Source organism: Ranitomeya variabilis, chromosome 1, assembly GCF_051348905.1.
Source record: "Ranitomeya variabilis isolate aRanVar5 chromosome 1, aRanVar5.hap1, whole genome shotgun sequence".
NCBI classification, from domain to species: Eukaryota; Metazoa; Chordata; class Amphibia; order Anura; family Dendrobatidae; genus Ranitomeya; species Ranitomeya variabilis.
Window position 1 is genome coordinate 87,609,486 of NC_135232.1, and position 13,977 is coordinate 87,623,462.

A 13,977-nucleotide genomic window follows, 5' to 3' on the forward strand; every position below is an offset into this window, starting at 1 on the left:
TTGTATCAGCTGGCGGGAGTGGACGACTTTAAAGAGTTGTCAAGTGACAACATATTGATGATCTATCTATAGTCCGACACCCAGAATGACCACCATTCAGCCTTTATCAGCTCTGGTGTCAGCCAGATTTACACAGGAGAATAAGAACTATTCTGCAGTATCCATTAGTGGCAGCTACACATTGAATGGAGTGACCAGGGTGTAACCGTGACTGGACCTATGCAGGAGAGGTGCCTGCCGACCCCAACGCCTACTTCAGAGTTTGATGCGTGTCCGAGGACACACATTCAGCTGAAGGGTATTGCGGCACAGAGATGCTCCCACTTCCTGTTCTGCAATACACGCCACTGGCCAATTATAGGCTGGCACCTGACATCGGCATGCAAAGCATTGGCGTTGCATGGCAGTGATGTCATGCCTCACTATAGCAGGCATGCCAATGTCAGCTGCCGGCCTTTGCTCCGGCGACAGAGGAAGACACCATACACCATGGGATTGGAAGAATGTGAGAAGGATGGGGGACATGTATAGCAAAATGGGGGACATATATACCAGGATGGAGTCATGTAAACCACGATGTGAGGCACTTATACTAGGATGGGGGACAGGTCTACCAGGATGGGGGACAGATATACCAGGATGGAGTCATGTAAACCAGGATGCGAGGCACTTATACTAGGATGGGGGACAGGTTTACCAGGATGGAGTCATGTAAACCAGGATGCGAGGCACTTATACTAGGACGGGGTACAGGTTTACCAGGATGGGGGACATGTATAGTAGGAACGGGGGCATATATGCAGCCATTATCATCTCTGGCGGTAGACAGATTCACACAGGAGAATAGGAGCTATTCTGCAGTACTCATCAGTGACAGCTACATGTTGAATGGAGGTAGACAGGGGCGTAACGATTGCAAAGGGTGTGGCCGCGACCAGGTCTGTGCAAAAAGATGCTCTGGCTTCCTGCACTGCAATACACACCAAAGGCTGGCAGATGGTGTTGGCATGCCAGGCATAGGTGTCGCATGGCCTCACTATAGCAGGGACACTGATAAGTTCCCGGCACGTCATGGGATTCCAAGAAAGTGAGAATTTTTTATTATGTAGAGCACAGCGGAGGACATGTATAACAGGAATCTCTGACCATAAAGACAGAAGCACAAGCAACATGCGGCCTGGCATTGTGATATTGACACATTGGAGAAATAGCTATACCACTGGTTCCATGGCCAAATCACTGTAAGGCCGAGCTGTTAATGCACCTGGAATGAAGACAAGAGGGGTCCAGCAACTGTTCATTATGCCACCACACACCATAATCCCAGGAGAAGGACCAGTGTGATGTTCCCTCGCGAAGGTCTCTTCATTGCATTGTCATGTAGTCTCCAGCTGGAGTCTAGCGGCTGGAATGGAGGTCTATCCTTTTAAGCGATGAGTCCAGCTTTTGTCTTGGACACAATAGCAGCCAGAGATTAATCTGGATACCACGTAGGCAATACCATTTAGAGGTCTTCATGAGTGAACGTCAAACCAGTCCTATGTGCTACTGTAAGTAGCTTGTGTGGCCTAAACATGCTACCATGGCTTTGCAGCATTTCCTGACTTATCTCTCATCTGAGATGTCGTTGTTCAGCGATTGCAAAGGGAGCTGCCAGCCGCAGATAGTGATGATGTGTGTGTCCAAGTGCATTCCGCATGGCAGAACGTCTCTCAGACAACCATTAATCACCATTATTAACCTATAATACTTCATTGATAGCAGCCAACGTATGTACTGGAATTTTTGCCTGTGGCAAATTAAACTCGATGCTGAATAAAAAAAAAGGTTTTTATTTGTTATCATTTGCATATAATTATCCATACTGTGATTTCCATAATTCCGTGACATCCTTCTTTTTGTTGAAATTTTAAAGTTGACAAGTGTATATTAAAAACTGTCTTATTTTTATGCTCGGGGCTCAAGTTTTCTAATTCTCTGAAAATCTCAATAAATACCAGAACATTTTTACAAAATCCGCACTACTTTTCGGTAAGGAATTTTGGATTTAATCAGTATAGTATGCAATTGTTACATTTCTATTGTGAGAAACTTTGAAGTTACATACATATATAAAACCTTGAGTTATTGTCAAGGTCATATAGTTTAAAGCCCCCGTCACACTAAGCGAGGTCGCTAGCGAGATCGCTGCTGAGTCACAAGTTTTGTGACGCAACAGCGACCTCAGTAGCGATCTCGCTATGTTTGACACGTAGCAGCGACCAGGCCCCTGCTGTGAGATCGCTGGTCGTGTCGGAATGGCCTGGACCTTTTTTTGATCGTTGAGGTCCCGCTGACATCGCTGAATCGGTGTGTGTGACACGGATTCAGCGATGTCTTCACTGGTAACCAGGGTAAACATCGGGTTACTAAGCGCAGGGCCGCGCTTAGTAACCCAATGTTTACCCTGGTTACCATCGTAAATGTAAAAAAAAAGAAACACTACATACTCACATTCCGGTGCCCATCAGGTCCCTTGCCGTCTGCTTCCCGCACTGACTGACTGCCGGCCGTAAAGTGAAAGCACAGCGGTGACGTCACCGCTCTGCTGTTAGGGCCGGCGCTCAGTCAGTGCAGGGAAGCAGACGGCGAGGGACGCGAAGGTGAGTATGTACTGTTTGTTTTTTTACATTTTACACTGGTAACCAGGGTAAACATCGGGTTACTTAGGCTACTTTCACACTTGCGTTTTTATCTGCATGCGTTTTTTAAAAAAACGCATGTGTGAAAAAACGCATGTAAACGCGGTAAAACGCATGCGTTTTTTAGACGCATGCGTTTTTATAGAAAAACACAAGAAAACAAGAAAAAAACAAAAAACCCTAACCCTAACCCTACCCCTAACCCTACCCCTAACCCTACCCCTAACCCTAATCTGTGGCCACGCATTTAAGTGCCACGTATTTACGTGCCACGATATTTCAGTGCCATGTATAACCACGTAGTTATAGTAATTTTAATACGTGGCAATGAAATACGTGGCACTTAAATACGTGGCACGTGGCATAAGTGGCACTGAAATACGTGGCACGTGGCACTTAAATACGTGGCACGTGGCATAAGTGGCACTGAAATACGTGGCACGTGGCACTTAAATACGTGGCACGTGGCACTTAAATACGTGGCACGTGGCATAAGTGGCACTGAAATACGTGGCACGTGGCACTTAAATACGTGGCACGTGGCACTTAAATACGTGGCACGTGGCATAAGTGGCACTGAAATACGTGGCACGTGGCACTTAAATACGTGGCACGTGGCACTGAAATACGTGGCACGTGGCACTTAAATACGTGGCACGTGGCACTGAAATACGTGGCACGTGGCACTTAAATACGTGGCACGTGGCACTTAAATACGTGGCACTTAAATACGTGGCACGTGGCTTAAGTGGCACTTAAATACGTGGCACGTGGCATAAGTGGCACTGAAATACGTGATACGTGGCACTTAAATACATGGCAATATGACTGTCAGAAAATGTTTATTAAATGGCTAGGGGTGAGGTTAGGGGTAGAGTTAGGGTTAGGGTTTGGATCCCGTTATCACCTTGATGGTGGTGGGTGGCTTTTTAGTGTGTTTTCTGTGTTTTTTCTATAAAAACGCATGCGTTTTTAGCGCAAACAAACGCATGTGCTTAAAAACGCATGCGTTTACATAGACAGCAATGTATTTTTTTGCCGCGAAAAAACGCATGCGTTTTTTCGCGGCAAAAAAACGCGCAAGAAAATACTACAGGTAGCATTTTTGAAAATGAACGCATGCAGACAAAAAACGCATGCGTTTGAAAACGCGAACAAACGCATGTGCAAAAAAACGCATGCGTTTTCAATGTTAAATATAGGAAAAAAAAACGCATGCGTTTTTTGTGCAAAAAACGCTGCAGACAAAAACGCAAGTGTGAAACCACCCTAAGCGCGGCCCTGCGCTTAGCAACCCGATGTTTACCCTGGTTACCCGGGGACCTCGGCATCGTTGGTCGCTGGAGAGCTGTCTGTGTGACAGCTCTCCAGCGACCACACAGCGACGCTGCAGCGATCGGCATAGTTGTCTGTATCGCTGCAGCGTCGCTAAAGGTACCGTCACACTAAACGATATCGCTAGCGATCCGTGACGTTGCAGCGTCCTGGCTAGCGATATCGTTTCACACACTGCATGGAAGCGGACGCCGGGGGACGCGAAGGTGAGTATGTACTGTTTGTTTTTTTTACATTTTACACTGGTAACCAGGGTAAACATCGGTTTACTAAGCGCGGCCCTTACTAAGGGGACTTCGGCATCGTTGGTCGCTGGAGAGCGGTCTGTGTGACAGCTCTCCAGCGACCAAACAGCGACGCTGCAGCGATCGGCATTGTCTGTATCACTGCAGCGTCGCTATGTGTGACGGTACCTTAAGTGTGACGGGGCCTTAACGCAGCACAGTCGTGGTTGGACACCTTCTACCATTGTTCCTCAGGTTATCTGATAGTAATCTGGAAAGCAATCAGACAAGTCATGAACGTCAGTTTGTCCTCAGTCCTCCTCCGCTCATCAGCTTTCTCAACTTATTAGTGAAACTACATTTAGCAACATTGAGAAAATCAAAGATGGTAAAGGTGATTATATATGTTGTATAATTTTGCACTCACTCAGCTGCGGTTGAGGTAGGCATAGGAAGCAGTTTTCATAAAAATGTCTAGTGAGGTATATTAAAATTTCATATACCTGCTTAAACACAAGCAAAACAAAGGACAGCCTTCTCTGGCACAAAGTGAAAACAAATAGAAAATCAACAGTCCATTAGTACTGTAGGTCGCCCACTCAGGTCAGTGTCTTTAGCAAACACACAGGAGGCCTCCACACCTCTAGTCACAGACCCTAAATGAGATACTCCATTTAATCTGCCAAACCATGCCCCTTTGGTGGGGATATGTGAGCAGTTATTCCCACCCATCTCTTTTGACTGCTCATAAAACCCGGCCCTGGAATGGCCTAATAACTCTTTCTGCACTATATGTGCTGGAACATGCTTTCCGAGCTCACATCACCGAAGCTACCAACCAGGATGATACATATCTCCCCTCAAGGACCTGTCTAACGGCCATCTCGCAACATAAATTTTAAATAGGTCCAATATTCTTAATACGTCAGATAAAAAGCTTTACCTTACCTGATTCCCCTTTATACGGCCAATCTGCCAATCTGGTTAAAGGGGTTGTCCATACAACTCCTTTATTATTCGCCTCAGGGAAGTGCTAATAATTTAAAATAAAATTGATATCTCCCAGACTGGAGCCGTTTCTCCGTACAAAGCTCCCCACTGCTGGGCTGAACATCCGGTGGGGGCATCTGCTGATCAGCTGCAGTGTTCATAGATTGTCTGATCCAAGTCAGACATTTATCATTGCCGCTAGACGTAAAGAAAATTTACAAATTATGGGGTGTGATATGCCATAATTTGCATTTTTTTTCTTTCTCCTTTCATTACACATTTGTAAAAAGTGAATGGAGGTTGGAAAAAGGTGGAGGTCCACACACGGCCTGACTAATTTATTATACTTTACACCAGAAAGTGCCAAATCCATGGCTATAGTGCTCAATTGCCTCACCCGCCGGATGTTAATACCACCAGGGGACACAGTGCTGACTACAGAGGAGCAGGGCAGGTCTGGAAGGAGAGTATCAATTTTTTTATTTTTTTCTCCACCAAAGACCCATTAATAAGGATTTGTCTATTAGTGGACAACCCCTTCACCAGACAAAATTTTCCTCTCGCTGCATTGAGAACATTATTCCCATTAAACCAAATAGTGGGAACTGAAACATATTTTTTGGTTTAACTCACATTTTTTTCCTTGCCCAGTTTGGGGTCTCTGAATACAGGGCTCCAACCAACCTAAGTTTGCCTAATTATAAAGATGGGTGGGGATTGGTTTCAGTGTAAAAAAAATAATGACGTGTTTAACATGGAAGCAATTGTTCCCAATATATAATTCAGTATAACAGTTTCATTGACTGAGGCCACTCATGTCTAGTCGGCAAGTAACCGCAGGCACGCAAATTGCATACTTGTGATTTCGTGACTTACCACTCTCACTACCGGCACCAGAGAATCCTAACAGCGTGCAAGGCGCGCTTTGTGATTTTAGAAGTCTGCAGTCATATAGAATTACTACAGACTGATCACAAACTTGTACAACGCCTTTTAATGCTTCTAATGTAAATAAAAACATAGTAACTAGTGATGAGCGAATATACTCGTTGCTCGGGTTTTCCTGAGCACGCTCGGATGTCCTCTAAGTACTTGCTAGTGTTCAGAGATTGAGTTTTCGTCACCTCAGCTGAATGATTTACAGCTATTAGCCAGCTTGATTACATGTGGGGATTCCCTAGCAACCAGGCAACCCCCACATGCACTCAGCCTGGCTAATAGCTGTAAATGATTCAGCTGCTGTGATGAAAACTAAATCTCCGAGCAGTCATAAATACTCGGAGGTCACCCGAGTGTGCTTGGGAAAACCCGAGCAACGAGTACACTCGCTCAGCACTAATAGTTACCCTTAACTTGTCAGATGACACAGCACTATTAATATAGCCACGTATCATGTAATCTTATAAGTTATGGATTGTTACATTTGTACAGGATCAGAAGCAATAATAGCACAAGAAACCATCACCAGAACCACCAGCAGTATAGAAATACATCACTAGATCCCCCAACAGTACAGAAACACAGCATCACAACCCTCAACAGTCCAAAGTACATCACCAGAACCATTAGCAGTACAGAAATTCATCATTAGAATTACCAGCATTATAGAAATGCCCTTGGTATAACACCCATCAGTACAGGAACACAGCATCAACAAAACCCTCATTAGTACAGGAATACATAACAAGAACCACCATCAGTATAGGAATACAGGGCTTCAATTGATCCCTGGGAGTCGGCGTGCTGCACCTTCTCTGAGCCGGCTGTAAGCTTATAAGCAGGCTCATAGAACCGTCAACTTCCTGTCTGGGGGGGGGCGGCAAAATGCAGCAACCGGGGAGGCACCTTGGACTGCAGCATCAAACAGCCTGACTGCGCCCCCTGCTGGTTGCACCCAGGGCACATGCCCCACCTGCCTTCCCCCTTGATAAGCTTATTGGTAAGCAGTTGCATAAACGTTTTGGAATTTGCCCAATTTGGTAGGAATATACAGGCATCCATTTTTTTCTTGAAAGTGAAAAAAGGGAAGGATTTTCAGCAGTGCACTGGATTCGATTTTCATCTCTGTCTGATCAGTGTATACATTCTTACAATAAATGATTTTCTTGTATGCAAAAAAAAAAGAAAATTGTAAAGCTTCTGCTACCCATTGCAGTGTAAAAAAATGGACAGCATCCAGATGTCATCTGTCTGTTGTCAATGATTTTCATGGACCCCTAAACTTTTATTGATGATTTTGATCTATAACTTGGATCCAAAACAAACATGGTCTTTCTGGGGACACACAGTCTGCAAAAAAATACGGAAATATTAACTGCTACATAGACTATAATGGACACTTAATCTATTGATAAAAAAAATGGATAACATGTACATGATTCATAGACATCTGAATTAGTTCTAAGTAGTAGGGGCTAAAAACAAACCGGTTTAAAATAAAGTGTATTTTGATAAAGCGACTGATTTGGCAGAAAAAAGAAGATGCCTTCTTTAAGTTTGTACATGTCATAACTTCCCTGCCATGTCAGCATATATTTCTCAATTATTTGTTTCCTGCCTACTTTTGAGAAGTGCTGACTTAAAGCATTATATTGTATATTACACAATACCTTGTAATTGCATAAAACTTCCCAACTGTAACATTCTTTTTTGCAGAAGAAAAAAAGTGACACTGAGGAAACTGGACACTTTTTTAGGCCTAATTCACACAACCATGTGAGCAGTAAACAGATGCAACACTAATATCATCCATGTGCGGTCCACAGGGCTGCCACTAGGAATTTAAGGGCCCCATACTGGCAAAATTTTCAGGCCCCCTTGAGACTTCGCCCAGGCTCCACCCCATCTCTGCCTCCACCCAGGGCCGCCATCAGGGCATTACTGCCTTTACTGCTGTATGGGACCCGGTGAGCAGCAGTACAGAGGGGGGCCCGCAGGTCCGAAGCCCCACTCTTGTGCTTCTGCTCACCGGGCCCCATCGTGTACTAAAGTGCTGTGCGCTGCGAAGCACACGTTGGCACTGGGGCCTGGGGGTTTTATCGGAGCTGTGCATGACCGTCTAACCTTGACAGGTGTGCAGCTCCCACTCCCTCTGTCTTCTCTGTACTTCCGGTCATGACGCTGGAAGCAGAGAAACGCCTGCAGGGGAATGTCTATGAGGTAAATATAAAAAACATTTTTGTTTTCTTTATAAAATGAATTAAATGTGTAAGGGGAGAAAGAGGTGGACTGTAAATGATGAAGTGGGGGGAGTGGGGAGGAAACTGCACATGATGAAGTTGGGAAGGGGGACTGCACGTGATGAAGTGGGGGATGGGGACTGCAAAAGATGAAGTGGGAGGTGAGGGGGACTGCACATGATGAAGAGGGGGACTGCACATGATGAAGTGGGGTGGTGAGGGGGACTGCACATGATGAAGTGGAGGGTGAGATTGGTCTGCACATGATGAAGTGGGGGGACTGCACATGATGACGTGGGGGATGGGGACTGCACATGATGAAGTGGGGGGTGAGGGGATTGCACATGATGAAGTGGGGGGTTGAGGGGGACTGCACATGATGAAGTGGGGTGAGGGGGACTGCACATGATGAAGAGGGGGTGAGGGGGACTACAAATGTGCAGTGGGGGTGAGGGGGACTGCACATGATGAAGTAGGGGTGAGGGGGACTGGAAGCAGAGAAACGCCTGCAGGGGAATGTCTATGAGGTAAGTATAAAAAACATTTTTGTTTTCTTTATAAAATGAGTTAAATGGGTAAAGGGAGAAAGAGGGGGACTGTAAATGATGAAGTGGGGGGAGTGGGGAGGAAACTGCACATGATGAAATTGGGAAGGGGGACTGCACATGATGAAGTGGGGGATGGGGACTGCAAAAGATGAAGTGGGAGGTGAGGGGGACTGCACATGATGAAGTGGGGTGGTGAGGTGGACTGCACATGATGAAGTGGGGGGACTGCACATGATGAAGGGGAAGGTTGAGGGGACTGCACATGATGAAGTGGGGGATGGGGACTGCACATGATGAAGTGAGGGGATTGCACATGATGAAGTGGGGTGGTAAGGGGGACTGCACATGATGAAGTAGAGGGGTGAGGGGGACTGCACATGATAAAGTGGGGGGTTGAGGGGGGGACTGCACATGATGAAGTGGGGTGATGGGAACTTCACATGATGAAGTGGGGTTGAGGGGGACTGCAAATGTGCAGTGGGGGTGAGGAGGACTGCACATGATGAAGTAGGGGTGAGGGGGACTGCACATGATGAAATGCAGGGTGAGGGGGACAGCACATGATGAAATTGGAGGTGAGAGGGACTGCACATGATGAAGTGGGGTGGTGGGGACTGCACATGAAAAAGTGGGGGGGTGAGGGGGACTGCACATGATGAAGTGGGGAGGTGAGGAGGCCTGCACATGATAAAGTGGAGGGGTGAGGGGGACTGCACATGATGAAGTGGGGGGAGGGGAACTGCACATGATGAAGTGGGGGGACTGCACATGATGAAGTGGGTCTGAGGGAGACTGCAAATGAAGCGGGGGACTGCACATGATGAAGTGTGTCTGAGGGGAAGCTGCAAATGATGGAGAGGGGGATAGGAGGCTGCAAATAATGAAGTATGGAGGACTGCAAATTAAAGTGTGGGGAGGGGGACTGAAAATGATGAAGTGGGGAGGGGACGGGGGACTGCAAATGATGAAGTAAAGGGGACTGTAAATTTAAGTGAGGGGATACGGGATTGCCAATGTAAGGGGGACGGCACATTAAAGTGGGGGTAGGGGGACTGCAAATGATGAAGTGGGGGTAAGGAGGACTGCAAGTGAAGAATTGAGTGTGAGGGACGGAGGACAACATTTGAATTGAAGGGGTGTGGGAAGCACAAATGATGAATTGAATGTTGGAGTGGGGAGAGCAAATGATGACTGGGGTAAGCAAATGATGATGAATTTTGAGGGTGGGGAGGAAATGATGTATTGAATGTGGGGGAGAGCAGCTGATAATAAATAGAGGGTGGGAGACATGACATTGAATTGGGACGGAAGGGGCATGTAACTATTATGAATCTGGGTTAGGGTTAGAGCGGGAGGCACATAGTGGGGGCTTTGAAGATGCAGTGGCTGGTAATGAAAAGAAAGGGGAAAGAGTACAGGTGCTAATTGTCATGCTCACTCCCTGACTGGTGGGCGAGAGCTCGGGGGGTTGTGGCCCCACTGTGCCACAAACCAGACTACCCTGGAAGGGGCATGACTATGACAGCTGCCTTGGTCTTCACTGGAGCCTCTGATGGTGAGGTCAGGCTTGTGCGGCAGGCAGCTGCCAGGTGCTAATCCAGGGTGGTGTCTGGCTGTGGCTGCTGATCCCACTTGGGAAACAGGAACACCAGGATTGGTGCAGGCATCATGCAGGATTAGCAGATGAGTACGGATGAGACACAGAGCTCGCAGAGACACAGGGCTCGCAGGTACAGCAAAGACACAGGGCTGGCAGGCACGGTAGAGAACACAGGGCTGGCAGGAACGGCAGAGAACACAGGGCTGGCAGGAATGGCAGAGACACAGAGCTGACAGGAATGGTGTATGAAGGTGTTGTGTATGAAGGAACAGGTAGGGACCTGTTCACACAGAAGATGCAGTTACGGAAACAAGCAGGAAAGAATGGAGTGTGAAGGAACAGGTTGGGACCTGTTCACACAGGAAGAGGCTGTGGAAGAGACTACAAGGCTGCGGATAAGAATGGTAGAGCAGCAGGAGATGGAGCAGCAACAGAAGCTAAGCAGAGCGGAACCGCAAGGAATGCGGAAAGGAGCTGCAGCAAGAGGTCTCTGCAGCAACAGAGTAGGACGGAACAGAACCGTAAGAGTGCGGAGCAGAGGCAAAGCTGCAAGAGAGCGGAGCCCAGGCAAAGTCACAAGAGTTCAGAGCAGGCAGAGCCGCAAGAGTGCGGAGCATAAGCAGACTGAGAACACAAGGAAAGACACAGCATGAAAGGAAGCCACAGACAAGGAGACAGAGATGGGACTAAGTTCAGACAATGTAATGGAACAAGACAAGGAACAAGAACAAAGACACAGGGACCAGGATATACTGCCTCCTGGAGGGCGGACAACAAGATCAAGGCAAGGACACTGAGAAAAGCCTCTAGAGAGGGAATAACACAGAGCAAGGCCTGGCAAACTCAGAAGCTAAACACAAACTAAGCTAACACTTTGCACAGGCCCAGTCCACTGGGTGGAGCTGCACTAAATACTGGAGGCCTATTGGTAATTGGTCACAAACAGATTAGACAGGTGCACCTGATTCCCATAAGAACCAGAGAGTTCAGGCGCCGCCCCCTATGCAGACAGCCAGAGAGCAGAGGCACAGAATATGGAGCTGTGTTGTGAATTAGACTTTTTGGCTCCCTCTTGTGGTTACTAGTGATATGACTCTGGGATTTTCTTCCCTCAGTTTGCACCCAGCTGGGTCGTTAGTTCAGGGGTGTTGCTATATAAACCTCCTGGAACCTTAGTCCAGTGCCTGGCATCGTTGTAATCAGACACATTCTGTTTGCTCCTATCTGCTGGTCCTGGTTCGTGCAAAATTAAGCTAAGTCCTGCTTCTTTGTTTTTTGGGTTATTTGCTTGCTCTCATTTTTGTCCAGCTTGTACTAAATGTGATTCCTGACCTTGCTGGAAGCTCTAGGGGGCTGGTGTTCTCCCCCCGGGCCGTTAGACGGTTCGGGGGTTCTTGAATTTCCAGTGTGGATATTTTTGATAGGATTTTTGCTGTCCATATAAGTTATCTTTCTATATTCTGCTATTAGCTAGTGGGCCTCTCTTTGCTAAATACCTAGCTCATTCTTATGTTTGTCTTTTCCTCTTACCTCACCGTTATTATTTGTTGGGGGCTTCTATCCAACTTTTGGGGTATTTTCTCTGGAGGCAAGAAAGGTCTTTCTTTTCCCTTCTAGGGTTAGGTAGTTCTCCGGCTGGCGCGAGACGTCTAGGATCAACGTAGGAACGTTCCCCGGCTGCTGGTATTTGTGGTGCTAGGATTAGATATATGGTCAGCCCAGTTACCACTGCCCTATGAGCTGGTTTTCTGTGTTTGCAGATTTAGCAATTATTCCTGAGACCCTCTGCCATTGGGGTCATAACAGTGATTTTATTAAGAAGCCGATAGTCAATACAAGGTCTCAAAGATCCGTCCTTCTTGGCCACAAAAAAGAATCCCGCACCAAGAGGGGAAGAGGATGGACGGATATGCCCCTTCTCCAGAGACTCCTTGATATACGAACGCATTGCGGCATGCTCAGGTACAGACAGATTAAATAATCTTCCCTTAGGAAATTTACTACCTGGAATCAAATCTATGGCGCAGTCACAGTCCCTATGAGGAGGCAGAGCACTGGATCTGGACTCGCTGAATACATCCTGATAATCAGACAAATACTCAGGAACTTCCGAAGGAATAGAGGAAGCAATAGACACCGGCGGGGAATCAGCATGAATTCCCCGACAGCCCCAACTTGACACAGACATTGCCTTCCAATCCAAGACTGGATTGTGGGTCTGTAACCATGGCAGACCCAAAACGACCAAATCATGCATTTTATGCAGAACAAGAAAACGAATCACCTCCCGATGTTCAGGAGTCATGCACATGGTCACCTGCATCCAAAACTGCGGTTTATTTTCCGCCAATGGCGTAGCATCAATACCTCTAAGAGGAATAGGATTTACTAACGGTTCAAGAACAAAACCACAGCGCTTGGCAAATGACAGATCCATAAGACTCAGGGCAGCACCTGAATCCACAAACGCCATAACAGGGTAAGAAGACAAAGAGCAAATTAAAGTCACAGACAAAATAAATTTAGGTTGCAAATTACTAATGGCGACAGGACTAACAACCCTTGTTAGGCGTTTAGAGCATGCTGATATAACATGTGTAGAATCACCACAGTAAAAACACAACCCATTCTGACGTCTATGATTTTTCCGTTCATTTCTAGTCTGAATTCTATCACATTGCATTAAATCAGGTGTTTGTTCAGACAACACCACCAGAGGATTAGCAGTTTTGCGCTCCCGCAAACGCCGGTCAATTTGAATAGCCAGCGCCATAGAATCATTCAGACTTGTAGGAATGGGGAAACCCACCATCACATTCTTAATGGCTTCAGAAAGGCCATTTCTGAAATTTGCGGCCAGAGCACACTCATTCCACTGAGTAAGCACGGACCATTTCCGAAATTTCTGGCAATACACTTCAGCTTCATCCTGACCCTGAAAAATAGCCAGCAAGGCTTTTTCTGCCTGAATTTCAAGATTGGGTTCCTCGTAAAGCAATCCGAGCGCAGATCTGTATGCAGATAGGAGCAAACAGAATGTGTCTGATTACAACGATGCCAGGCACTGGACTAAGGTTCCAGGAGGTTTATATAGCAACACCCCTGAACTAACGACCCAGCTGGGTGCAAACTGAGGGAAGAAAATCCCAGAGTCATATCACTAGTAACCACAAGAGGGAGCCAAAAAGTCTAATTCACAACAGAGCTGGCAAGAAACAGAAACCACAATATGACCTGGAGCAGTGGGTAAGATAGTGTGAGAGATGAGAGGCCATGCCGTGATGCCAGCAGAGTTGTTACACTAATTAATTTATATATTAGATGGGGAAAGTGGCTATGTATAGTTAGTAGGGGCACAGTGGTGGATTACAATTTATATTTCGAATGGTGGATTACATAACCAATTATATATTAACGGTG